Source organism: Budorcas taxicolor, chromosome 4 (genome assembly GCF_023091745.1).
Source record: "Budorcas taxicolor isolate Tak-1 chromosome 4, Takin1.1, whole genome shotgun sequence".
NCBI lineage: Eukaryota > Metazoa > Chordata > Mammalia > Artiodactyla > Bovidae > Budorcas > Budorcas taxicolor.
Window position 1 is genome coordinate 2184835 of NC_068913.1, and position 26703 is coordinate 2211537.

A 26703-nucleotide genomic window follows, 5' to 3' on the forward strand; every position below is an offset into this window, starting at 1 on the left:
GGCTACAGTCCATGGGTTTGTAGAGTCGGATAAGACTGAGCGACTAAGCACAACACAGCAAAAGGCTGTCCAGATCCTAAAATCCTCAGAATTTGCAAATGATTTCTGTTCCACTTCTTCTTTCTTTTTTCCCCTCTTCCTTTCCTTTCTTTTTTTCTCTCTCTCAAATTATGACATGTGATAAATAGGTAGACAAGTAATTCTGTATAATCACCCTGTATGTTACTTTCTCCAATAAATTAAAGACATTATCAGCTCTTTACAGCATTTTTGTAAGCATTTTTCTAGTCACTGTGTCTCTCTGATACCTCTAGGAGCAAACTTCACTGCTATGTTAAAAACTTTTTCTTCTAACCAGAGAATAGGTTGTGAGAGTATAAACTTAATTTTGTTGCTTTTGAAATTTGTATTATTAAAATTCTAGAGTATATTCCCTTATATCTGGCTTATTTGGCTCAGCATTTTGTTTCAAAAGAATTTTAAAGTAATTGACTCTAACAGTAGTTCCATTTTTGTCGCTGAAGAATGTTCCACAAAATAAATATATTAATATGATAATATGTTTATTCATACTACTACTACAAATGGAATTTGGCTATTTCCTCTTCTTTATTGAAGTATTATTTATTTACAGTGTTATAGTAATTTTAGATGCACAACATAGTGATTCATTATATTTTTAGACTATACACTATTAAAACGTAGTGGCTCAGTGGGTAAAAAACCTGCCTGCAATGCAGGCAATGCCAGAGATATGGGTTTGATTCCTGAGTGGGGAAGATCCCCTGGAGGAGGGCACAGAAACCCAATCCCACGGGCAGAGGAGCCGGGTGGACTACAGTCCATGGGTTCACAAAGTGTTGGACGTAACTGAAGTGACTGAGCACAGCACAGAACACATAAGATAATAGCTATAACTTATGGTGCTACACAGTGAAGTGAAAGAGGAGAGTGAAAAGGTTGGCTTAAAGCTCAACATTCAGAAAACGAAGATCGTGGCATCCAGTCCCATCTCTTCATGGGAAATAGATGGAGGAACAGTAGAAACAGTGTCAGACTTTACTTTTTTGGGCTCCAAAATCACTGCAGATGGTGATTGCAGCCATGTAATTAAAAGACACTTACTCCTTGGAAGAAAAGTTATGACCAACCTAGATAGCATATTCAAAACCAGAGACATTACTTTGACAACAAAGGTCCGTCTAGTCAAGGCTATGGTGTTTCCAGGTGTCATTTATGGATGTGAGAGTTGGACTGTGAAGAAGGCTGAGCACCAAAGAATTGATGCTTTTGACCTGTGGTGTTGGAGAAGACTCTTGAGATTCCCTTGGACTGCAAGGAGATCCAACCAGTCCCCTGGGATTTCTTTGGAAGGAATGATGCTAAAGCTGAAACTCCAGTACTTTGCGCACCTCATGCAAAGAGTTGACTCATTGGAAAAGACTCTAATGCTGGGATGGATTGGGGGCAGGAGGAGAAGGGGATGACAGAGGATGAGATGGCTGGATGGCATCACCGACTGGATGGACATGAGTTTGAATGAACTCCGGGAATTGGTGATGGAGAGGGAGGCCTGATGTGTTGATTCATGGGGTTGCAATGAGTTGGAAGTGACTGAGCGACTGAACTGAACTGAACTGAATTGAATCAGTAAATTAAAACAGTGGTTCCAGTCTTCTTAATATACCAAGGTGTTGCTTATATTTTCCAGTGTTGAAGGAAAACCATTTATTAAAATAACATGAATAATAATGGATATTTACAATGTATTTGCCCAGTCCCTCTTGCTATCGGAAAAAAAATATTCTGATGACATATTATTTATGTCTAGTGTTGTTTGTAATGGATATCAACTTGGCCTTCATGGAGCTGACTCTGTAGCCTGACACTTTATCTGGACGAAACTAAGATGAAGCAGACCATCCATCTACTTTTACTTAAGTTTTATGTCTGTATGTTGGGGCCATTCATTTTAAGACATTGCAGCTGTTGCTTCCCCATCTTTTCCAAGTTTGCATCATCATAACAGAGGTTTACTCATTGGTAGAGAAAATTTGTAATTTTCACTGTATCTTGAATGCATTTTGTATAAAATTATTGTTGGTAAATAGAATAATTGATTATATATAATTTGCCTTACAAATAGCTATGAAAATTAGAGAGGTGAGAAGCAAAGGAGAAAAGGAAAGATATAAGCATCTGAATGTGCAGAGTTCCAAAGAATAGCAAGAAGAGATAAGAAAGCCTTCTTCAGCGATCAATGCAAAAAATAGAGGAAAACAACAGAATGGGAAAGACTAGAGATCTCTTCAAGAAAATTAGAGATACCAAGGGAACATTTCATGCAAAGATGGGCTCGATAAAGGACAGAAATGATATGGACCTAACAGAAGCAGAAGACATTAAGAAAAGGTGGCAAGAATACACGGAAGAACTGTACAAAAAAGATCTTCACGACCCAGATAATCATGATGATGTGATCTCTAATCTAGAGCCAGACATCTAGTGGAGGTGATGGAATTCCAGTTGAGCTGTTTCAAATCTTGAAAGATGATGCTGTGAAAGTGCTGCACTCAATATGCCAGCAAATTTGGAAAACTCAGCAGTGGCCACAGGACTGGAAAGGGTCAGTTTTCATTCCAATTCCAAAGAATGGCAATGCTAAAGAATGCTCAGACTACCGCAAAATTGCACTCATCTCACATGCTAGTAAAGTAATGCCCAAAATTATCCAAGCCAGGCTTCAGCAATACGTAAACCGTGAACTTCCTGATGTTCAAGCTGGTTTTAGAAAAGGCAGAGGAACCAGAGATCAAATTGCCAACATCTGATGGATCATGGGAAAAGCAAGAGAGTTCCAGAAAAACATCTATTTCTGCTTTATTGACTATGCCAAAGCCTTTGACTGTGTGGATCACAATAAACTGTGGAAAATTCTGAAAGAGATGAGAATATCAGACCACCTAACCTGCCTCTTGAGAAATCTGTATGCAGGTCAGGAAGCAACAGTTAGAACTGGACATGGAACAACAGACTGGTTCCAAATAGGAAAAGGAGAACGTCAAGACTGTATATTGTCACCCTGCTTATTTAACTTCTATGCAGACTACATATTGAGAAAGGCTGGACTGGAAGAAACACAAGCTGGAATCAAGGTTGCCGGGAGAAATATCAATAACCTCAGATATGCAGATGACACCACCCTTATGGCAGAAAGGGAAGAGGAGCTAAAAAGCCTCTTGATGAAAGTGAAAGAGGAGAGCAAAAAAGATTGCTTAAAGCTCAACATTCAGAAAATGAAGATCATGGCATCCGGTCCCATCACTTCATGGGAAATAGATGGGGAAACAGTAGAAACAGTGTCAGACTTTATTTTTGGGGGCTCCAAAATAACTGCAGATGGTGACTGCAGCCATGAAATTAAAAGACACTTACTCCTTGAAAGAAAAGTTATGACCAACCTAGATAGTATGTTCAAAAGCAGAGACATTACTTTGCCGACTAATGTCCGTCTAGTCAAGGCTAGGGTTTTTCTTGTGGTCATGTATGGATGTGAGAGTTGGACTATGAAAAAGGCTGAGCGCCGAAGAATTGATGCTTTTGAACTGTGGTGTTGGAGAAGACTCTTGACGGTCCCTTGGACTGCAAGGAGATCCAACCAGTCCATTCTGAAGCAGATGAACCCTGGGATTTCTTTAGAAGGAATGTTACCAAAGCTGAAGCTCCAGTTCTGTGGCCACCTCATGTGAAGTGTTGATTCATTGGAAAAGACTCTGATGCTGGGAGGGATTGGGGGAAGGAGAGGAAGGGGACGACCGAGGATCAGATGGCTGGATGGCATCACGGACTCGATGGACGTGAGTCTGAGTGAACTCCGGGAGATGGTGATGGACAGGAAGGCCTGGCGTGCTGTGATTCATGGGGTCGCAAAGAGTCAGACACGACTGAGTGATTGAACTGAACTGATACATAATTTATAAATATAAACTATATCACTTTGTTTCTTATAACATTATATATACTTTATATTACATATTTGGGGCTGAGACAGTAAAGTATCTGTCTGCTGTAGACCTGGCTTTGAGCTCTGAGTTTGGAAGATCCCCTGGAGAAGAGAATGGCAATCCACTCCAGTATTCTTACCTGGAGAATCATAGAGAAAGCTGGTGGCCTACAGTCCATGGTTTTTCAGAGTCATACTTGAGAAAGCAACTAGCACTCGCTTATAATTTTAGATATATATCCAAAAGGTTTAGCTGCTACGTCATACTGGAGTGGGTTGCCATCTCCTTCTCCAGGGGATCTTCCCAACCTAGGGATTGAACTCAGATCTGCTGCATTGCAGGTGGTCTCCTACATTGCAGGTGCATTATTTACTGTCTCAGGCATCAGGGAGGACCACGGCAATACTGGGGTGGGTTGCCATTTCCTTCTCGAAGGACTCTTCCCCACCCAGGAATTGAATCTGTGTCTCCTGTGTCTCCTACATTGAAGGTGGATTATTTACCATTAAGCAACTGTGGAATTCTTTTATATTAAAATAGATGATCTAAAATTATATTTACAAATAATTAATATAATTAGATTAATTAGATTCAATTAATGAATGAAATATCAATATAAATGTCAATATAAAAACCCAAAAATTATCCCAGGAGGCAGTGTAAACTTAATGGAGGCTTTGATGGAAGGTACATGATTATTTCGTGAATAGGATTCCATAATTAATTTAAGCACAAGACAGACGGGATGAACTAGTTACAACTTAAGATTTATGCCAGTTTACAAACTTTGTGGGTGCTTAATTCTTTAATATGACTAGAATATAAAAATATTATACTAAGATTTATATGGCACTTTTACACATCATGTGATCTCCTTGATCCTTAGTGTAACTCTTAGAAACATAACACAGTACCCTTCTTCTTTTTGGCATGTCAAAATTTTGAGATTTACAATTTCTTTTTTGTCCCAAATTTATATTTCAGTTGTATATTAAAAATACTAAGGGTTGAATTTTAAATGATAGCATGAATAGTATGTATTTTAGTGGTTCTCATAATTTATCATGCATCAGAAATCACCTGGAGTGTTGGATAAATCACAAATTGTGGGCTACATTCCAGAGTTTTTGATTCAGGCAGTTGGAGATGGGAGTTTAGAATTTGCATCCCTAACATATTCTTAGGTGTCCCTGCTGCTGCTGGTTTGAGGACCATACCTGGAGAATATATACCAGCTCCATAGAGACATATGAAATTTCTGCCTTCTCTGTTTCTCTGTTTTATTCATTTCTATTTTTCAGGAATAATGCTTGGCCCTTTGTTCAACAGGAATCATGCTGCTATCAGAAGGAAATCAGAGTATCATACCCACACTTATTCTCCTGGTTTTCTCAGAATATCCAGAACTCTGGGTCCCACTTTTCCTTGTTTTCTTGTCTATCTACACAGTCACTGTGGTGGGGAATTTAGGCATGATCATAATCACCAAGGTCAATTCAAAACTCCACACGATCATGTACTGTTTTCCTTAGTCACTTGTCCTTTGTTGATTTCTGTTTTTCTACTGTAGTTACACCCAAACTGTTTGAGAATTTGATTGTGGAGGACAGAACCAACTCTTTCTCTGACTGCATTGTGCAATTTTGTTTCGCTTGCCTATTTGGTGTAGCAGAAACTTTCATGTTAGCAGCAATGTCCTATGACCACATTGTGGCAGTCTGAAACCCCTTGCTCTATACCTCTGCAATGTGTCTGAAGTGTTGTGCTCTCTTGATGGCTGGGTCTTACTCATGTGGTGTAGTGTGCTCCATGACACTCACATATTTCCTTTTTGCATTATCCTATTGCAAATCTAGCAGCATAAATAATTTTATCTGTGACCACTCTGTAATTGTTTCTGTCTTCTGCTCAGATCCCTGTATCAGTCAGATGTTATGTTTCATTATTGCCATATTTACTGAGGCAAGTAGCCTGGTGATTATTCTGATGTTCTATATATTCATTTTTATCACTGTTATGAGGATGCTTTCTGCAAATGAGCACTGGAAAACCTTTTCCACCTGTGCTTCCCACCTGACAGCCATCAGCATCTTCCATGGAACCATCCTTTTCCTTTACTGGATTCCTAATCCAAAAACTTCTTGGCTCACAGTCAAAGCGACTTCTGTGTTTTACACAGTAGCGATTCCTGTTCTGAACCCCTTGACCTACAGCTTGAGGAACAAAGCAGTAACAAATACATTCACAAGGTTAGTTTTCTCAAAACCACTTTGTCACTCCACATAATATTTTTAAATTCATTATTTTATTTCTGAAAAAAATTGATATCCTATGCTACAGATTGTTCAGTTCTTGTGATATAACTGATGATTCAAATCTTTTGATAAATATAAAGCTTTAAGTTAATATATCTATGGCAGGATAGAATTTTATTGATGATTATTGATTTTTGCATACATCAATGTTTAGTAAAATAGCTGTGCTGCTGCTGCTGCTAAGTCACTTCAGTCGTGTCCGACTCTGTTCGACCCCATAGACAGCAGCCCACCAGGCTCCCCCGTCCCTGGGATTCTCCAGCAAGAACACTGGAGTGGGTTGCCATTTCCTTCTCCAATGCATGAAAGTGAAAAGTGAAAGTGAAATCACTCAATTGTGTCCGGCTCTTAGCGACCCCATGGGCTGCAGCCTACCAGGCTCCTGCATCCATGGGGTTTTTCAGACAAGAGTACTGGAGTGGGGTGCCATTGCCTTCTCTGAAAATAGCTGTAAACCATATGTAAATGAAAAAAAAAATTTTAATTTAAATCTCTATCCATTAATAGAGGAATTTTATTTTTTATTTCTATTTTTTTTTTAATTTTTATTTTTACTTTATTTTACTTTACAATACTGTATTGGTTTTGCCATACAATCAAATTTTTTTTTAATGACTTCTTTTTGTAGTATTTATAAATTATTTTTGAGTGAATTCAAATGTATTAAAAGTTTATGGGTATATGATGAAATAAGCTATTTTTTTCTACTTTGGCCATTTGACATGTACATCATAAGAAAAATGATTAAGGAGAAAGTTCAAGCTTCATACAAAGAAGACATAAAACTGTTTATGACATACTCTTAAAAACACAAGTCTGGGAAAATTAGACAGGAGGGCAACATGGACTCCAAGAACTAATCAATCAAACACACAGTAACAATAAAATATGAGTAACCAATCAACAACACAGTTATTCCAATCATACAATGACCAAGTATTGTCTTAGACTAAAGTGTTTAGGCATGCATGACAGCAATCTGTTCTTCATAATATCACAGAGTTTGCTCATACTCATGTCCATTAAGTCAGTGAAGCTATCCAACTATCTCATCCTCTGTTGCCCACTTCTCTGCCTGCCCTCAACCTTTCCCAGCATCAGAGTCTTTTGCAATGAGTCAACTCTTCTCAACTGGTGGCCAAAGTGTCAGAGCTTCAGCTTCAGCCTCAGTCCTTCCAATGAGAATTCAGGGTTGATCTCCTGTAGGACTGACCTGGTTTGATGTCCTTGCTGTTCAAGGGACTCTCAAGAGTTTTCTCCAGCACCACAATTTGACAGCAACAATTTGGCCCTCAGCCTTCTTTATGGTCCAAAACTCACATGTATACATGACTATTGGAAAAAACATAACTTTGACCATATGGACCTTTGTCAACAAAGTGATACCTCTGCTTTTTAATACACTGTCTAGGATTGTCATAGCTTTCTTTCCAAGGAATCATAGATGAATGAATCATAGATGTAAACATAAAAATGAAAACTGAAAAATATTTAGCATAAAACAGAAAAAATCTTTCAAAAGTTATGATGATAATTCTTTGAATGAACATAAAAAGGATGGATCTTTAAAAAACAATAAAAGGAGCTTCATTGCAATTAAAAATGTTTGGTAAAAGTTTCTTAAGCATAAATGACAACATTAATAAAGTGAAAATACAAGCCATAGATTATGAGAAAGTATTTGCAAAACTTATATTTGATAAATGATTTCAATATAAAACATACAGAGGAAGTCTTTATACTCTTTACAAGAAAAAAGCCTACTTAAAGTTTTGATGAACTATCTGAGCACACATTTGACAAAAGAGAACATGCAAAAAAACACATGAAAAAATAGTAAGTATAGCTAGTCATCAATGACATTCTTATTAAAATTAAAACTTAAACCACGAGGAGAAACTATTGGTACTCCATTTAGAATAGCTAAAATGAATAATAGTTTCAAATACTGGTGAAAATGTGTAGCAAGTTTAATGCTTATGCATTTCAGATAAGAGTACCAGGTTAAATAACTTTGAAAATAGTTTACCAGTATCTTATGAAGTTACACAAGCACGTCCCAGACTATTATGCTACAGAAACTGTGATAGCAGTTTAAGCCTCAAAGTTGGTGGCAATTGGTTGTGCAGCATGGAAAACTAATATCCAACAAGGTTGCTAGCTCTGGGTGACTAGGGTGTAGATACTGGCTCCAAAGTTAGTCCAGAGTACAGAGGTGTCAGCAATGGGAGGAAGATGTATTGTGGAATTCAAGCCTATCTCATTGAGAGAATAACCATGCAGACTTGTAGGATTTTGGATCAAGACCATACTATGTACAAAAATTCTGTGCCTTGTGGGAAACAGCCTCTAGTGTGTTATGGCTTTCTGTTAGAGTCTGGCAAGTGTTAGTCAGGTTGTCAGGAGCCTAGGGGAAGCATTTGTTGCTACCGTTTAGTCGCTAAATTGTGTTCAAATCTTTTGTGTATCTATAGACTGCATCCCACCAGGCTCCTCTGTCCAACAGATTTCCCAGGCAAGACTACTGGAGTGAGTGGCCATTTCCTTCACCAAGTGTTATTCCCAACTCCAGGCAAGGATAGAACCTACGTCTCCTGCACTACAGATGAATTTTTTTTTTTTTTTTAACCACCGAACCACCAGGCAAGTCAGTGGTCTAATTTTGTGATATTTCACTGTAGTAGAACCAGTAGATTGATTGACACTCCGAGGTTTTAGAGACTTAAACATGTTTCCAAAATGCATTTGCCATTTTTAAGAGGCTGTATTATTTAATTGTATTAGTATAAGCTAGGAAGTGTGCATTGCTTATTTTTAGAAGAAAACATAATTTAGTTTCAGTAAAGAACATCACTGTTTCTGGAGACAATAATATTTACTTAGGTTAAGCAACAAAATCAGAGACCAAGGTATATTGCTTATACATCTCAAAAACACATGCACTTCATACACAGAATGGGAAAGAAAAATCACACAGTAAATATATATAATAGCAATTAATATCTCTGAACAGTTTCATTTTAGCTTATTTATCTTTCGTTTTGGGTTTTACTATAGTCATCAAGTTTTCTTATTCAGTTCATGTATTTTTTATCATTAATTTTAAAAGAAATTCATGAAATAGACTATTTGAGGTGTCATCTCCAGTGATTCAGGAAAAAAAAAAAAAACTACCTTCTGCAAATTGCCACATTAAAAAACATTCAAGATAATTTCTTGATATGTGATATAAAAACAAGTAGCTTGAGAAATTCTCTGGGGTCTAAATCCCCAAGGTCATGGAAGCATACGTAAGCTGTACATTTTGTCCATAGAAATCAGATTCAGCTTCCAAATCTCTCTGCTTCTTCCTTTCTCTGAGTTTTTCTGGATATTATGAAAGAAGTATATTCCAGTCACATTAAATTTTTGTGGGCTCCTGCTATATTGATTAGCTCCTTAATGTTTTACATGATGTTTGGATTCTAAGTGGGAACTGCCCTGGAGACAGTTAACAGTAGGAATGGGATCTTCGAGTGAGTTGGTTCCAGGTGGGATTATCTATCTTGTTTCTTTTCTCTCCTTTGGGGAACTCTGAGATCCTGAAACCTCTAAAGCAGTGGACACTCTTTGTCAGTCTTTGTGTGATAATGTCTCCTGAGTCCATTTCCCTGAGGGGTGAGCTTTGATATCCTCCCCCTTCACTCGGGTATCCTCCTGATTTTTGCTCTGAGGATATCCACACTGTGCTTTTCAGAGTAGTCGCAATGTAATTTTTAAAAAGAATATTATAATGCCTGGTAATTCAACACCTCAAAATTGAGTCGAAAGAAGATAAGAATCATAAGTATAAAATAATAATAAACACCATAATATACAATTCCATTTTTCTGAAAGTAATGTCTTCAAGTATGTCAAGGGTGTGGAAAATATGGCTGAAGTGAAAAGGAGAAGTGTCTCGTGATAGTAATTTTCATGAAATGCTTTATATATTGTTCAAGTGCTTCATCAGTATGTTAAAAAAAGACGAAATTACAGGCATTATATTCTGAGATTACTGACATGAGCAGAGAAGGTTGAAAACTGAAGAATAAAGCTAGGATAAGGGTTTAGGTAAAACTGGAGCAGAGAAATTTAGATTTGATAAATTAGTTAGTAGGGAGAAATTAAAGTTTTTAAGAGTCAGAAACTGTCATAATAACCACAGTAATCAAGAAAAGAAGAAATTGATTTTCTCAAAGTGCAGGTTAGCAGCATCACAGGGAAGTTGGCTGAGCCTAGGTAACCACAAGCTTAAAAAGGGATGATTAAGAAGAGTCAGATAATAATGTGAAAACACAGGGGAAACAGAGACAATTTATTGAAGGATGGAGATCGATGAATTAACATGAACAGGGCCAAGAAGCAATTCAGAAAAAGAGTTGAGTTACTCTTTGACATCACAAATTGTTCCTGCAGTTTTATTGCTGCCAACTTTGAAACTTGATCTTTTTCTTAGATTGTTTTAAATAATATGTGTTTAAAAATAACACCAATTATTCAGAGTATTAAGAATTAAAATGGATGAGGGCGGGAAAACCTACATATTTTGAACCAAATAACTGTCAGACTTTGGGCTAATTATATTAATGTCATTTCCTAACTTAATACTTATACACCTACAAAATATATATTATCATGTCATTATTACTGATAAAGAAGTTGAGGCTCATAAAATCTGAGTGATTCACCAAAGATCATCTGGTAAATGCCAAAGCTTGGAACTGAATTTAAATCTGTGTTTCCAACTCCTTGCTTCTTTCATTGTGTCAGTCTGTCTGTCACTAACTCTTTTTCACTTCCCACCCATTCCCTTTTCTGCATATAGGAAATACCTTTTTTGAGTGTCAAAAGTACCATAAAGCTATTCAAGAAATAATGAATTATTTCTCCCTTCACATGGTCATATAAAACTAAAATTGCACCTGTGTTTATGAGAGTCGAACTAATAGTCCCTTTATTAATGAATATTTCAGATGTGTGCTTGCTATTGGTTAACTTATTTTAAAATCTTTGCTAAATAAATATAATTCTGTTGTTATAAACTGCTTACCAGTACAAGATGCTTTTGTTTTCTCAAAATAATGTATACAAATAATGATTATATGACTCAAAGCAAGATTATCACCTTTAGTTTTAATCAAACTCAGTATTCCTGTCACCAGAACTTTCGAGACTGATAATGTAACCACTTCCGTTTATTAGTGTATTCTCTGATTTTCTTGAGACACAGCATAGAATGTGAAAGAGTTGAGCAAAATATATTTTAAGTTACTCTGTAATTCAGATTTTCTATAAGCATTTAATGCTATAATGTTCTTAAGAAATTTATTAGGTTAAAAGTATTGATAGCAAGTTAAGAGATATTGATCAAAGAATGTAAAAGACTATATTGAGAGCATCAGTGGCACTATGTGAGAAAAACGATAAACAGTCAAACAGGAAAGAAAACAACAGTGAGGGTGCTACAAACTATAATGCAGCGTCATTGCTTCGCCAGGTCGCTGCACTGACACAAAGCCGACAATTTCAGCATCAAACTGGAATCTTTGGAAAACTTGAAGATAGAGCTGTATTTCCTTCAATGTTCATTTATGTTTTCCAAAATGTGAAAATTCTTGTGGTGACTCATGACCTCTTCCTTTTCGATCATCTTTAGTTTGAACATAATGATAGAAGTACTACGGCCTCTAAAAATATTACTCCTGCTTTTTTTTTTTTTTAATTTGAGTGTTATGTTTTCATTTATTGTTATGTTACTCCTGCTAAACAACACAGACCTTCAGAATGGTGGAACTATGAAAGCCATGTTTTCTTACAACACTATAGAAAATATTTCTCTCTCACTCTACATTAAATTCAATTTCTGTCACTCATGATCAGCTTCAAACCTAACTCATCACTAGCAGGCTGTGTTAATTCAACCAAGTGTCTTAAATCATATACGCTTCCATTTCCTTTTGCAAAATATGAGACTGGTTGTTTTGAAATTCAAAGTTTTATTTAGTGGTCAAAACTAATGTACCAATATTTTAACACAATGCCCGCCACACAATAAATGTAATATCCATGGATTATCATCATTATCATAGTTACCATTTTATTATCACTGTCTCAGATTTTCTCCAACAATAATATGTGGTTTGCTGAAGGAAATCAGATTGCCAGGGCCACCTTCACCCTCTTGGGCTTCTCAGAATGTTTCGACCTCCAGGTTCCCTTGTTCCTGGTTTTCCTCACCGTCTATGCAGTCATCGTGGTGGGGAACCTGGGCATGATCACCATCATCAGGATCAGTCCCAAACTCCATACCCCCATGTAATTTTTTTTCAGTCACTTGTCATTTGCTGATTTCTGCTATTCCACCACAGTTACGCTCAAACTCTTGCAGAATTTGATTGTGGAAGAAAGAACCATCTCTTTTACGGGGTGCATCATGCAATTCTTCTCGGCTTGTATGTTTGCAGCGGTAGAGGCATTTATGTTGGCAGTGATGGCCTATGACTGATTTGTGGCCATTTGTAAGCCTCTACTGTACACAGTGGTCATGTCCCCAGAGCTTTTTGCATCGTTAGTGGCCTGTCCCTACACGTGGGGTGTAGTCTCCTCCCTGGTACTCACCTGTTCTCTCCAGACATTATCCTTCTCTGGGTCTAACATCATAAATATTTTTTCTCTGTGAGCACTCTGCCATTGTCTCCGTCTCTTGCTCTAACCCCTTCATCAGCCAAGTGCTCTCTTTTGCTATTGCCATATTCAATGAGGTGAGCAGCCTAGTAATTATCCTCACTACTTATATTTCCATTTTTGCCACTGTCATAAAAATGCCCTCAGCTGGGATTCACTGAAAAGCCTTCTCTACTTGTGCCTCCCATCTGACCACCATCACCATGTTCTATGGGACTGTCCTGTTCCTTTATTGTGTACCCAGCTCCAAAAACTGATGGCTCATGGTCAAAGTAGGTTCTGTGTTTTATACAGTCATTAGTCCCATGCTGAACCCTCTGATCTATAGCCTCAGGAACGAAGACGTGAAAGAGAGTGTCAGGAAATTAATGAATCACTTAATACAATTTGGTTGAAGATCTATATTTCCAACAGAAATGTGATCTATTATACAGTGTTGATTAAATCTTCTTGTAGAAATGATGACTCAAATTATATAGTCAATTCATTAGATCATAAATTTAGAGTCATATATTGGCTGTTTGATCTCTTAGTTTTTGTTCAGTTCAATGACAGATAAAATAGCTGTATATCATGTGTGTGTGTGTTATAAAATGATGTGTGTTGTGGGTGTATGAAAAGAAAAACTGTGAGTTGCTCAGTCATGTCTGACTCTTTGCCACCCCCATGGACTGTAGCCTGCTAGGTTCTTCTGTCCATGGAAGTCTCCAGTAAAGAATAATGGAGTGGGTAGCCATTGCCTTCTCCAGGAGATCTTCCTGACCCAGGGATTAAACCTGGGTTTCCTGCATTTCAGGGAGGTTTTTCAACTTCTGAGCCAACATGGAAGCATTGTGCAAAGAAATCCAACCAGTCCATTCTAGAGGAGATCAGTCCTGGGTGTTCTTTGGAAGGAATGATGCTAAAGCTGAAACTCCAGTACTTTGGCCACCTCATGCGAAGAGTTGACTCATTGGAAAAGACTCTGATGCTGGGAGGTATAAGGTGCAGGAGGAGAAGGGGACGACAGAGGATGAGATGGCTGGATGGCATCAATGACTTGATGGACGTGAGTTTGAGTGAACTCTGGGAGTTTCTGATGGACAGAGAGGCCTGAAGTGTTGCAATTCATGGGGTTGTAAATAGTCAGAAACGACTGAGCAACTGAACTGAACTGAGGCCTCCCTGTCCATCACCATCTCCAGGAGTTCACTCAAACTCACGTCCATCGAGTCAGTGATGCCATCCAGCCATCTCATCCTCTGTTGTCCCCTTCTACGCCTACCCCCAATCCTGCCCAGCATCAGAGTCTTTTCCAATGAGTCACCTCTTCCCATGAGGTGCCCAAAGTACTGGAGTTTCAGCTGTTGCGTCATTCCTTCCAAAGAACACCCAGGACTGATCTCCTTTAAAATGGACTGGTTGGATCTCCTTGCAGTCCAAGGGACTCTTGAGTCTTCTCCAATATCACAGTTCAAAAGCATCAATTCTGCAGTGCTCAGCTTTCTTCACAGTCCAACTCTCACATCCATACATGACCACTGGGAAAACAATAGCCTTGACTAAATGGACCTTTGTTGGAAAAGTAATGTCTCTGCGTTTGAATATGCTATCTAGGTTGGTCATAAATTTTCTTCCAAGGAGTAAGTGACTTTTAATTTCATGGCTGCAGTCACCATCTGCAGTGATTTTGGAGCCCCCCAAAAATAGTCTGACACTGTTTCCACTGTTTCCCCATCTATTTCTTGTGAAGTGATGGGACCAGATATATGATATGGTTTAAATTTTCTGTGACATTCTTGAATGAAGGTCTTACTGTCTGTCAGAGTCAGATAATCTGAAGACATGTCGACCTTTAAAGTGTTAGTAACTCAGTTGTGTCAGACTCTTTGTGACCAAATGGACTGTAACCCACCAGGAACCTATGTCCATGGAATTTTCCAGGCAAGAATACTGAATTGGGTAGCCATTCCCTTCTCCAAGGGATCTTTCTGACCCAGGCATCAAACCCAGGTCTCCCATATTCCAGAGAAATTCTTTACCATATCCCTAGGATAGTCACAATAGCTGAGGTATATCTATGTGTACAAGTTCCTTCCAGGGAGATACTGGTAAATTGGGATAGGAGGCCCACAGATAATTGAATAAGTCTATTTTAATTTTATAATTCCATTTATAGGACTTAAAATATTCTTACCTTTAGTTCACATCCACTAGACCTCATAATAACAGCCAGTATGTAGATCAAATGAATCTTTAGATGCTCTGATACAGAGTAGTCAAAAAGAGAGAGATTATCTAACCAGATTACACATTTTTATTCTCTAAATTAACAATAACCCACCAACACTTCATTTTTCTTGGACAATATATCTCAAAAAATGATTTGTACCATGTTTCTGCTCATAAATAACGGTTTGAAAATATTGTGTGTGAATTGAGAAAACATAGCACAGGTGAAAACCCCTGAAGTCTTTTATTAAAAAAAAAAATTCTTCATAAGTTCTTTCCAGCATGATTCTGTGTAAGAGGTCAGTTTCTCACAAATGCCCCCTGTGGAAGCCAGAGAATCTTCTTGGGCTTTAATTTCATTCTGAAATGTTTCTGCACAAAGACACTCCATAATGATAGTTAGAAAAATCCAAGAAACAGTGGTTTTTTAATTTTTGAAACTGTAATCAATAAGTACATGAATTTTACATGTTTCTTCAAATAAATCTGTATTATTTAGACATGCTGATTCAGTGCTTTAGCATCAGATTCTATAGCAGAAACCCACAAAATAGATACACATTAAGAATGTATACAGATGAATGCTCTTTACTTCTAGTGTGTTATGTATCTTCTTTATAGATCAGCACCCTAGTATTCACAGACATTTTATATTCTTTCTTAAAATCTATTATATACATGTATTCAAGCCACATACCATATCTTCAGTTAATTTTTACTTTGTTAATTATTGATGTCTAATAAACACTCAAAAATGTTATCTACTCTTTTTGTTCCTTCCTTTTTCTTTGCTTCATTCTCTCTCTCTTTCTCCATTTGTGTCCCAAACATTAGGTAAGTGCTTTAGATAATACAGATGGAATGCAGAATCCTTTAGCAAAGATTGTTCAAAATCTCATACTGTAGGCCATGATTTCACAAACAGGACGATATCAAATAGAATGATTAAAGGAAATGGTTGTCTATGAACTATAAAAAGGAACATTTAATCAGAACGAAGAAGGGAAGGAGTTGCTAGCTAATTATTAAAGAAAACTATGCAATTTACCAAGGCACTTTAAATTGCTTTCAGTTTTGGATTTCTTAATTCTAAAAAGGTGTGTGTATGTGTGCGTGTGGATGTTCAGTCACATTCAACTCTTTGTGACCCCAGGGACAACAGCCTGCCAGTCTCCTCTGTACATGGAAGTTTCCAAGCAGGAATATTGGAGCAAGTTGCCATTTCCTACTCCAGGGGCTCTACCTGACACAAGGATTGAATCCAAGTCTCTTGCATCTCTTGCATTGGCAGGCAGATTGTTTACCACTGAGCCACTGGAAATTCCCTGAAAAGGTATACAGCTGCTCAACTCAAGACCTCTGTAAGTGTCAAATCATCTTCCTAAAATCATTTCCTTCCCAAATTTATTTTTGAATCTGACAATTAATATCTCCATTCAAGAAAACATTTCTTCTGCACACTGTGTTTTAACATTTGTTCCTAGATTTTTAACCCTGTTTTTTTTTTCTCAATTAATGAAAGTCTTAAACTTTATTATGAATTATATGTGTGGTTAGTTAATAATTGTTTCTTTATTCATCTAGATTATAAGGTTCTTTTTTATACAAACTATCAGTTTTTCAAGAAATGTAAAGCACTTAGAGGCAGGCAAAGAATAATTACATAGTTGATAAATATTAATATACTTGAAATAATAATGTTTGAATAAATGGATATACACAAAAAATATGATATAATTTGAAGAGCCAGGAAGTTTTGCACAGGGAAAGTTTCATAGATAAGGTCAAGACATATAATAAGCATGATGAGTTTTGAAAACTGCAACAATTTCCTATAGCTGAACTTTAGTATAGCTACTCATTTATTAAATAATTTGATAAAATTATATTTCTCATGTGTTATACCATATAATTTTGCAAAAGTAATTACTATATGTGTGTGCATATGTGTGATATAAATCTTTGAAGTCGTCTTTTATTCTTAGTTTTCCTAGGACATTTTTCACATCCTTGTCCCGTATGCTATAAATCAGAGGATTTAACATTGGAATCATAAGAGTGTAAAACAATGAAGTCATTTTGTCTTGATCTAAAGAGTAGATTGAACTTGGCCTAAAGTACATGAAAAGCAGAGTCCCCTGGAAAACTGCCACAGCATTTAGGTGGGAGATGCAGGTGGGGAAAGCTTTGAACCTCCTCTCAGCATAATGGATCTTTGATATTACAAGAATGATAAAACAATAAGAGACAAGAACTCCTGAAATCGAGCTCAATTCAATAACTCCAAAAACAATAAATACTGTCAATTCATTGACCTGTGTATCAGAGCAGGAAAGAAGGTAGAGTGGAGGTAAGTCACAAGAGAAGTAATTAATCTCATTTGACCCACAAAAGCATAAGTGGAATGTTAATGTCGTGTGTATCAGAGCATCTACCATCCCCATCATGCAAACCTCAGCCCTGAGCAGGGAGCACACCCTGCTGGACATGCTGACCTCATAAAGCAAGGGGGTGCTAACGGCCTTGTACCAGTCATAGGCCATCACTGCCAGCAGGAGACACTCAGAATCTGCAAAAGGTACAGGCAATCAAGAACTGTAGGGCACAGTCATAGAAGGGGGTTTGTTTGTTCTTGGCCAAAAGGTCAACCAGCATCTTGGACCCAATTCCTGTGGAATAGCAGACATTACACAAGGAAAGGTAGCTGAGGAAAAAGAACACTGGTGTTTGAAGCTGGGGATCCATTCTAATCAAAATTATCATTCCAAGATTTCCCAGAAGATTAATGTAATAAACAAGTAGCAACATGGCAAATAAGGTCACTTTCACTTTCAGATTACTGGTAATCCCCAAGAAAATGAATTCAGTCACAGAGCAGCAATTTTCTTTCTCCATTCTTTAATTTTTTTTATCTAAAATTTTGACAAAACGATCAGGAAAATTATAGATAAACATATGGACATCTGCAAAATATCTGTAAAGCAGAACACAGTCTCTTTATGTAAATGTCATTTTATACTCAGAAAATTACTTAATCATGTACCTACTTTTTGAAGGAACATTGTTACCTACCTGAAAAAGTAAAAACAAACAAAAAACTGTAATACACATTGAAAAACTTTTATCTAAGTCTGCATGTCTTTATGATGTATATAAAACTTTATGAGTTTTTCATTTTCCTAGGTTTTTGCTTTCTTACCTCTGGAGATATAATTGGAAGAATTAATGTCTTATTTTATGTTCAAAATACCATAGAAGAGACACCAGTGTTTGAGGCCTGGCTGTCAGTTATAGGATTAAGCATTGTCCATCTCTGGAAATAGTCATTTGGACACAAAAATTTGTTACCACTGTTATGTTTCTCAAAAAAAACAGCTCAGGTAATGTTGGTTTAAAATTATTTTCTATACATTCTAGAGTACATCAGCAACTATTCATAAGAGAAATTATTATGTTACCATCCTGGTCTAAGTGACCTTCAGCATTTGATAGACATAAAATAAGCATTGTTGGCCTTTACTACAGAAATGTGTTTCTGCTTTGCCACAGTTCTCATTACCGATCTCTGCAGCACCCTGGTGCCATAGGATGGATCCCTTGACCAGCCAAAGGAAAATGATACAAAGAAGTGAAAACAACATAATTTAGCACACACATTTGTGTCTCTTAGATTTTAATTGACTTTTATATTGAAAAAAAGAAAATGAGATAAGGTATAATAAACACTTCTGATATATAGAGTCTCCTCCTTGTGTGTATGTATTTGCATGTGTTATGTCTGCATGTATGCACGTCTGTTGATATAAAAATTAGCATATTGGTGACAGATTTTCCTTAAGTATATATTGGCATATAATTTACTTGGAGTTAATTTTTCACATATTGCTATTTATAGCGTTCTACCTATATTATTTTTGAAATAAAATAAAAAACCTAAAATGTATGTATATACTTCCTCAATGACAAAGAGTAAAGGCTTTCCTGTGAATCTAAATTAAAAGAAAATAATTAAACAATCTTTTTATAGATGTTAGAGACAGATTATTCCAGTTCTGAGAAGAAAATAGTTTCTGACTTTTAAATTCATGAGTTTATTATATTGAATTGGAAGCCATAAGTAATTAATTGACAAATCTCTCATTTTTTTTAATCCTAAGTCTTTCTCCTATATTCTTAAATCTGTAGACTCAAGAACACATCTGGAATGGGCAGGTCTTTCTGTCCTTGCTACTGATTTCTAAAAAAAAATAGTTAACCTTTTATTTTTGGAGAAGGTAATGGCACCCCACTCCAGTACTCTTGCCTGAAAAGTCCCATGGATGGAGGAGCCTGGTGGGCTGCAGTCCATTGGGTCACGAAGAGTCGGACAAGACTGAGAGACTTCTCTTTCACTTTTCACTTCCATACACTGGAGAAGGAAATGGCAAACCACTCCAGTGTTCTTGCCTAGAGAATCTCAGGTACGGTGGAGCCTGGTGGGATGCCATCTATGGGATAGCACAGAGTCGGACATGACTGAAGCGACTTATCAGCAGTAACAGCAGTAATCTTTTATTTTGCCAAGTAGCATTTGGACTTAAGTCTCTGAAGCGTCCACCGTCTGGCTCAGTGTTTGCTAACATTTGTTTAATTATATTTTCTGCTCTGTATTTTCCCCTGTGAAAACAGTAACAACCTTTGAAAAATTAAGCTTTATTTCTTCACTATTGTCAACATATTGATCTGACAGTAAGAAAGATACAGATTATGTTTATTTCAACCTGCACAGTTACGCTGAATCTAAATCCTCCTTACCTAGTCAAAGCAGAGATAAGAGGAATTGCAAGATTTCCCACTTAGTGATTCACAACTTCCTGATTCACCTGCAGTGACACAAGAGGAACCCCAAGTTTCCCATCACAACACTAGTAGAGACACTAGCCCATTGATGCAACTCCAGAGGATTCCCAATATGAGCTTACCCCACCACAATTCAAAAGGAGCATTCTACCGCCACAAGACAGGAAGCCTCAGATCACAACTAAGCAGAAGGTGCACCCTGCCACAAATAGATAGGAGCTTTCTGCACATCACAACTAGAAAAAGCTCCCCTTCTCATTACAACCATAGAGGAGTCACCCAACTCCCAATTTGAGAAGAGTGCTCTAGCACATCTAGAGAAGAGCACAACTACCACGATTAAAGAGAAGTTCCCCTGTCACAACGAGCCGACCCATAGCAAATAAAGAGCGCACTCCCACTGCAATTAGAATGGAGCCCATGCTGCATCTAGAGTGTAGCCTACACATTGCACTTAGACAGGGACTAGCCTGCACATCACTACTACAGAGGATCTGTCCCACTGCAGCTCCAGAGGAGTCTCCACCACAACTCTAAAGGAACCCTGAATCACATGCTGCAACTCAAGAGGCACCCCAAATTCCCTGCTGAAATTTCACAGGATCCCTAGACTGGAACAAGAAAAGGGGTCACTGGACCAAATGACGGAGTGGCTCCCCAGCCAAAACTGAAGCAAATTCCCCAGGCACAACTAGAGTGGTGTCCCCTGGGATATCACACTGAGAAAGAAGACTTTGTTCATCCAATGGAGATAAGCTCCCTAAAAGAACTCTAGTTGAGGCCCTCAAAACTAGAGAACAGTAATCTCACTAACATTAATGAGGAACACATAGCACCAAAAGCAGAGAGGACCTCCCCCATGGAAAAACACACACCCTAACCGGTGAGGACACAGCCTCACCCCTATAGAGGAGCCCTACACCACAACTTGAGAGGAACCCACTGGACATCACACAGAGAGAGGAACCCCTCTTCTGCTAATACAGACGAACTTCACACCACAAGGAGAGAAGAGCTTGCACACCACCACTGGAGAGAATTGAAACCCCCACAACTACAGAGTTGACCCAGACCACAAAGAGAGAGTAATCCCTTGCCAAAACTAAGGAGCAGCCACCCATCACTGCAACAAGACAGGAGCCCCCCACCACCCCCCACCCCCGCACATCCCTGCTAGAGACGAGTCTCCCCAAGAGAACTCGAGAGGAGGCCTCAACACAAGTCACCAGGAACCCTGAGTACCAACCAAGCTCGGAAAGAACCCCGAGTTTCCCACCATGACTCCAGTGGAATCTTGCATCCCACACTGGAACTCCAGAGGAACACTGATTTCCTGCTGCAATTGGAGAGGAGTTCTGAGTCCCCTGCAGAAACTCTAGAGGAAACCCTGAGTTTCCAGCAACAACTAGAGAGGAACTCCGTGTATCTTCTGCAATTCGAGAGGAGGTCCAACTCCCCTGCTGCAACTTGAGAGGAAACACAAGTTCCTTACCTCAGCTTGAGAGGAGTCCTGATTCCCCTGTTGCCACTTGAGAGGAATCCTGAGATCGCCATCACAACTCAAGAGGAACCCCGAGTTTCCCGCCACAAGTTGAAACAACAATGAGTTCCCCTCAACTAGAGATAAGGCCTGATTCCTCTGCAGCAACTCGAATGGAACATGTGATTCCAGGTGCGGGGTCTGGGGTGTGGTGTCACCCAGAGACTGTGCATGTATGACCTAAGGTACAGAGTCTGGAGAGAAGTGTCACCCTAGAAACTGTGGAAATATGACTCCAGGTGCAGGGTTAGGATGGGATCATGCTGGAAATGGTAGTCATATGAACCCAGGTGCATGGTCTGAGAGGGAGTCAACATGGAGATTATTTACGTGTGACTCCAGGTATAGGGTCTGGGAGGTGGGGTTACCCTGGACTGTGGATATGTGATCCTAGTTGCTCAGTCTGGTGGGTGGGGTCACCCTGGAGACTGTGGACATGTGACCCCAGGCAGCGTCTGCAGAGGGGTGTCACCAATAGAAACTGTGCAAATGTGACCCAAGGTCCAGGATCGAGGGGGGTCACCCTGGATACTGTGGACATTGACCCCAGATGTAGGGTCTAGGAGGTGGGGTACCCTAGAGACTTTGGATATGCAACTCCAGATACAGGGTTTGTGAAGTGGGGTATCCTAGGAGACTGTGTACACGTGTCCCCTGGTACAGGTTTTGGGAGGTGGGTTCATTTCCGGGACAGTGAACATGTGGCTTAAAGTGCAATGTCTGGGAAACAGGCTGACCCTGGAGACTGTGGACTTGTGACAACATGTATATGGCCTGGGAGGGGGTAACCATGGAGACTATGTACATGAGACCACAGGTGTAGGGTCTGGATGGAGGGTCACCTTGAGTCTGTGGATGTGAACCCAGGTGCTGGGTCTCAGAGCTGGGGTAACCCTGGAGACTGGATGTGGGAACTCAGGTACAGGGTCTCGGTGGTGGGGTCACCCTGGGGACTGTGGACATGTGACCCAAAATGCAGTGTCTGGGGAAGAGTCTGACTCTGGAGAATGTGGACATGTGACCCATATATATGGTCTGGGAGGAGGTCATTGTGGATACTGCAGACATTTAACACCAGGTGCAGATGGTGATTGCAGCCATGAAATTAAAAGACACTTACTCCTTGGAAGGAAAGTTATGACCAACCTAGATAGCATATTAAAAACAGAGATATTACTTTGCCAACAAAGGTCTGTCTAGTCAAGGCTATGATTTTTCCAGTGGTCATGCATGGATGTGAGTTGGACTGTGAAGAAAGCTCAGCACTGAAGAATTGATGCTTTCTAACTGTGGTATTGGAGAAGACTTTTGAGAGTCCCTTAGACTGCAAGGAGATCCAACCAGTTCATCCTAAGGGAGACCAGTCCTGGGTGTTCATTGGAAGGACTGATGCTGAGGCTGAAACTCCAATATTTTGGCCACCTCATGTGAAGAATTGATTCATTGGAAAATACCCTGATGCTGGGAGGGATTGGGGGCAGGAGGAGAAGGGGACGACAGAGGATGAAATGGCTGGATGGCATCACCAACTCGATGGACATGAGTTTAGGTGAACTCCAGGAGTTGGTGATGGACAGGGAGGCCTGGCATGCTGTGATTCATGGGGTCGCAAAGAGTCAGACATGACTGAGTGACTGAACTGAACTGAACTGATAGGGCCTGCGAGGGGGGTCACAATGGAGACTGTGACCATGTGACTCAAGTACAAGGTCTGGGGAGAATTGTCGTCCTGGGGACTGTGGACGTGTGATCCCAGATGCAGCATTTGAAGGGGGTCACCCTAAAGCCTTTGACATGTGACACTAGATGCATGGTCTGAGAAGGGATCACCCTGGAGACTGAGGACATGTGAACCCAGTACTGGGTCTTGGAAGCAAGGTAACCTGGGAGACTATGTATGTGACCACAAGTGCAAGGTCTGGGAGGTGGGATCACCCTGGGGACTGTGGACGTGTGACTCAAAGTGAAGCATTTGGGGAGGGGGCTCTCCTTGGAGACTGTGCACATGTGCTCCAAGGCGAACGATCTGAGAGGGAATTATCAAGGAGACTGTGGACTTGCAACTACAGTAATTGGGTCTGGGAGTTGTGGTTACCCTGGGGATGGTGGACATGTGATCCCAGGTGCAGGGTCTAGTGGGTGGGGTCATCCTGGACACTGTGGAAGTGTGACCCCAGGAACAGGATCTTGGAGGTGAGGTCACTTGGGGCCTGTAGACTTGTGACCCCAAGTGCAGAGTCGGGGAGGTGGGGTCACCCTAGAGACTGTAGACATGTTATCTCAGGTTCAGGACCTGGGAGGGGTTTACCCTGGGCCATGGATGTGAGAATCCAGGTACAGAGTCTGGGAGGCTGTCATCCTGGAAACAGCAGACATGTGACCCCATGTGTAGTGACTGAGCAGGAGGTTACCGTGGAGGCTGTGGACTTGTGATCCCAGGTGCTTGGACCAGTGTTGTGGGGTCACCCTGAAACCTATGGATGTGTGACCACAGGTTCAGTGTCTTTGGTGGTGTCACCCTGGAGACTATGGACCTGTGACCAGACGTTCAGAGTCTGGGAATTGTGGTAACCCCGGAGACTGTGGAGGTGTGACCACAGGTAAAAGTTCTGATGAGGTGGGGTTACCCTAGAGACTGGACATGTGACTCAAGGTACAAGTTCTGGTGAAGTGCAGTCAGCTTGGAGACATGGACATGTGACCCCATGTGCAGAGTTTGGGAGTGAGTTTAACCTTGAAGCTGAAAATGTGACCCCAGATACAGAGTCTTGGACGGGAGTCACCAAGGAGACTCTGGACTTGTGACCTAGGTGCAGGTATTTCGAAGGGGTCATCCTGGAGCCTGTGGACATGTGACATCAGGTGAAGGGTTTGATGTGTGAGACCACCATGGAGACTGTGGAGTTTTGAAACCTGGTACAGGTTTTGTGAGGTGGGTTCACACTTGAGATGGGACATGTGACCCTATGTATATCGATTTGGAAGGGTGTCACCCTGGATATGGGGGACATGTGACCTCAGGTACACGGTCTGTGGGGGGTTTACCCTGGAAACTGTGGCCATATGACCCCAAGTATAGGGTTCGGGCTGGGGTGTCAGCCTGGAGACTCTGGACATGTTACCCCAGAGGTAGAATCTGGAAGTGAGTAAACTTGGAGATTTTGGACATGTGATTCCAGGAACAGTGTCCGGGGATGTGTGTCACCCTATAGACAGTAGAAATGTTACCTCAGGTGCATGTTTGGGAGGGGGTCACCCTGAAGACTGTGAAGGTGTGACCACAGGTGCATGGTCTGCAAAGTGTGGTCTCTCTGGAGACAGTGGACATGTGACCCCAGGTAAAGGGTCTTGGAGGTGGGGTTACCCTGGAGAATGTGGATATGTTACCTCAGGTGCAGGGTCTGGGAGGAATTTACCCTGGTGACCATGGATGTTAGAATACAGGTACAGGGTCTGGGAGTTTTGGTCACCCTAGAGACAGTGGATGTGACCCCAGTACAGTGTCAGGGAGGTTGGCTCAGCTTGGAGAATGTGATGTGTCACTCCATATAGTATGTGCGGAGGGTTGTCACCCTGGAGACTGGACATGTAACCCCACATACAGGGTCTGGGAGCATGGTCACAGTAGAGACTGAAAATTTGACCCCATGTGTAGTATCTGTGAGGGAAGGTTACCCTGGAGACTGTGGATGTGTGATCCCAAGTGCTTGAACTGTAGTTGTGGGGTCACATTGAAGTCTGTGAACATGTGACCACAGGTTCAGTGTCCTGGACGGTGTCACCCTGGAGAATGTGGTAATGTGACCCCCAGGTACAGGGCCTGGGAGGATGGTCACAGTAGACTGTGGAAATGTAACCCCAGGTGTAGTGTCTATGAGGGAAGGTCACCCTGAAGTCTGTGGATATGTGACCATGGGTTCAGTGTCCTGGGTGGTGTCACCCTGGAGACTATGGACGTGTGACTAGATGTTCACTGTCTGGGAGTGGTGGTCACTCAGAAGACTGTGGAAGTGTGACCACAGGTAAAAGTTCTGATGAGGTATGGTCACCCTAGAGACTGTGGACATGTAACCCAAGGTACAAGTACTGGTGAGGTGCAGTCACCCTGGAGGCTGTGGTGGTGTGACCCCAGGTGCAGGGTCTGGGAGGGGAGGTTACTGTGGAAACTAGAAATGTGACCCCAGGTCATGGTGGGGTGTCATCAAGTACAGTCTGGATGTATGACCCAGGTGCAGGTATTTCAAATGGGTCACCCTAGGGCCTATGGACCTGTTACCCTAGGTGAAGGGTCTGGGAGGTGGGGTCACCCTGGAGACTGTGAATGTGTGACCCCACATTTAGGATCTGGTGAGAGGGTTCTCCCTGGAGACTAACATGTGACCCCAGGTGCAGGGTTTGCTGATGTGGGGCACCTTGCTGACTGTGGACTTGTGACCCCAGTTGCAGGACCAGAGAGGAGGTTTACCCAGGAAACTGTGGATATGTGACCCCAGGTATAGTGTCTGGGAGGTGGGGTCACACTGGAGACTGTGGAGTTTTGAACCCTAGTATAGAGTCTGGGAGGTGGAGTCAGGCTGGAGACTGGATATGAGACACCATGTACATGGTCTTAGAAGGGGGTCACCCTGGAGATGGCGGAAATATGACTTCCCTCTGTGAGGGAGTTCACTGTGGTGACTGTGGCCATGTGGGTACAGGGTCTAGGGTAGGGTGTCAGCCTGAAGACGCTGGACATGTTACCACAGGTGCAGGTTCTTGAAGGAGGTCACCCTGGAGATTCTGGACATCTTATTCCAGGTACAGCCTCTGGGTACATGTGTCACCCTATAAACAGTGGAAATGTGACCCCAAGTGCAGGTTCAGGAAGGGGTCACCCTGGAGACTGTGAACATGTGACCCCAAGTGCATGGTCTGAGAGGTGTTGTCTCCCTGGAGACAGTGGACTTGTGACTCCATGCACAAGGTCTGGGACGTGGGGTCACTTGGGGACTGTAGACATGTGACCCCAAGTACAGGGTCTGGGAGGGTCACCCTAGGGACTGAAGACATGTGATTTCAGGTACAGGGTCTGGGAGTGTGTCTTGGGAAA

The 26703-nt window shown here is 40.6% G+C and overlaps 3 pseudogenes; 2 read left to right on the plus strand and 1 right to left on the minus strand.

The window, feature by feature from the left end:
* The first annotated feature begins 5338 nt into the window (after positions 1 to 5338).
* Positions 5339 to 6290, plus strand: LOC128046844 (olfactory receptor 5D13-like; annotated as a pseudogene).
* A 6183-nt stretch (positions 6291 to 12473) lies between these two features.
* LOC128046845 (olfactory receptor 5D13-like) lies at positions 12474 to 13419 on the plus strand (annotated as a pseudogene).
* Positions 13420 to 17164: 3745 nt separating this feature from the next.
* Positions 17165 to 18130, minus strand: LOC128046846 (olfactory receptor 5W2-like; annotated as a pseudogene).
* Between the last annotated feature and the right edge of the window lie 8573 nt (positions 18131 to 26703).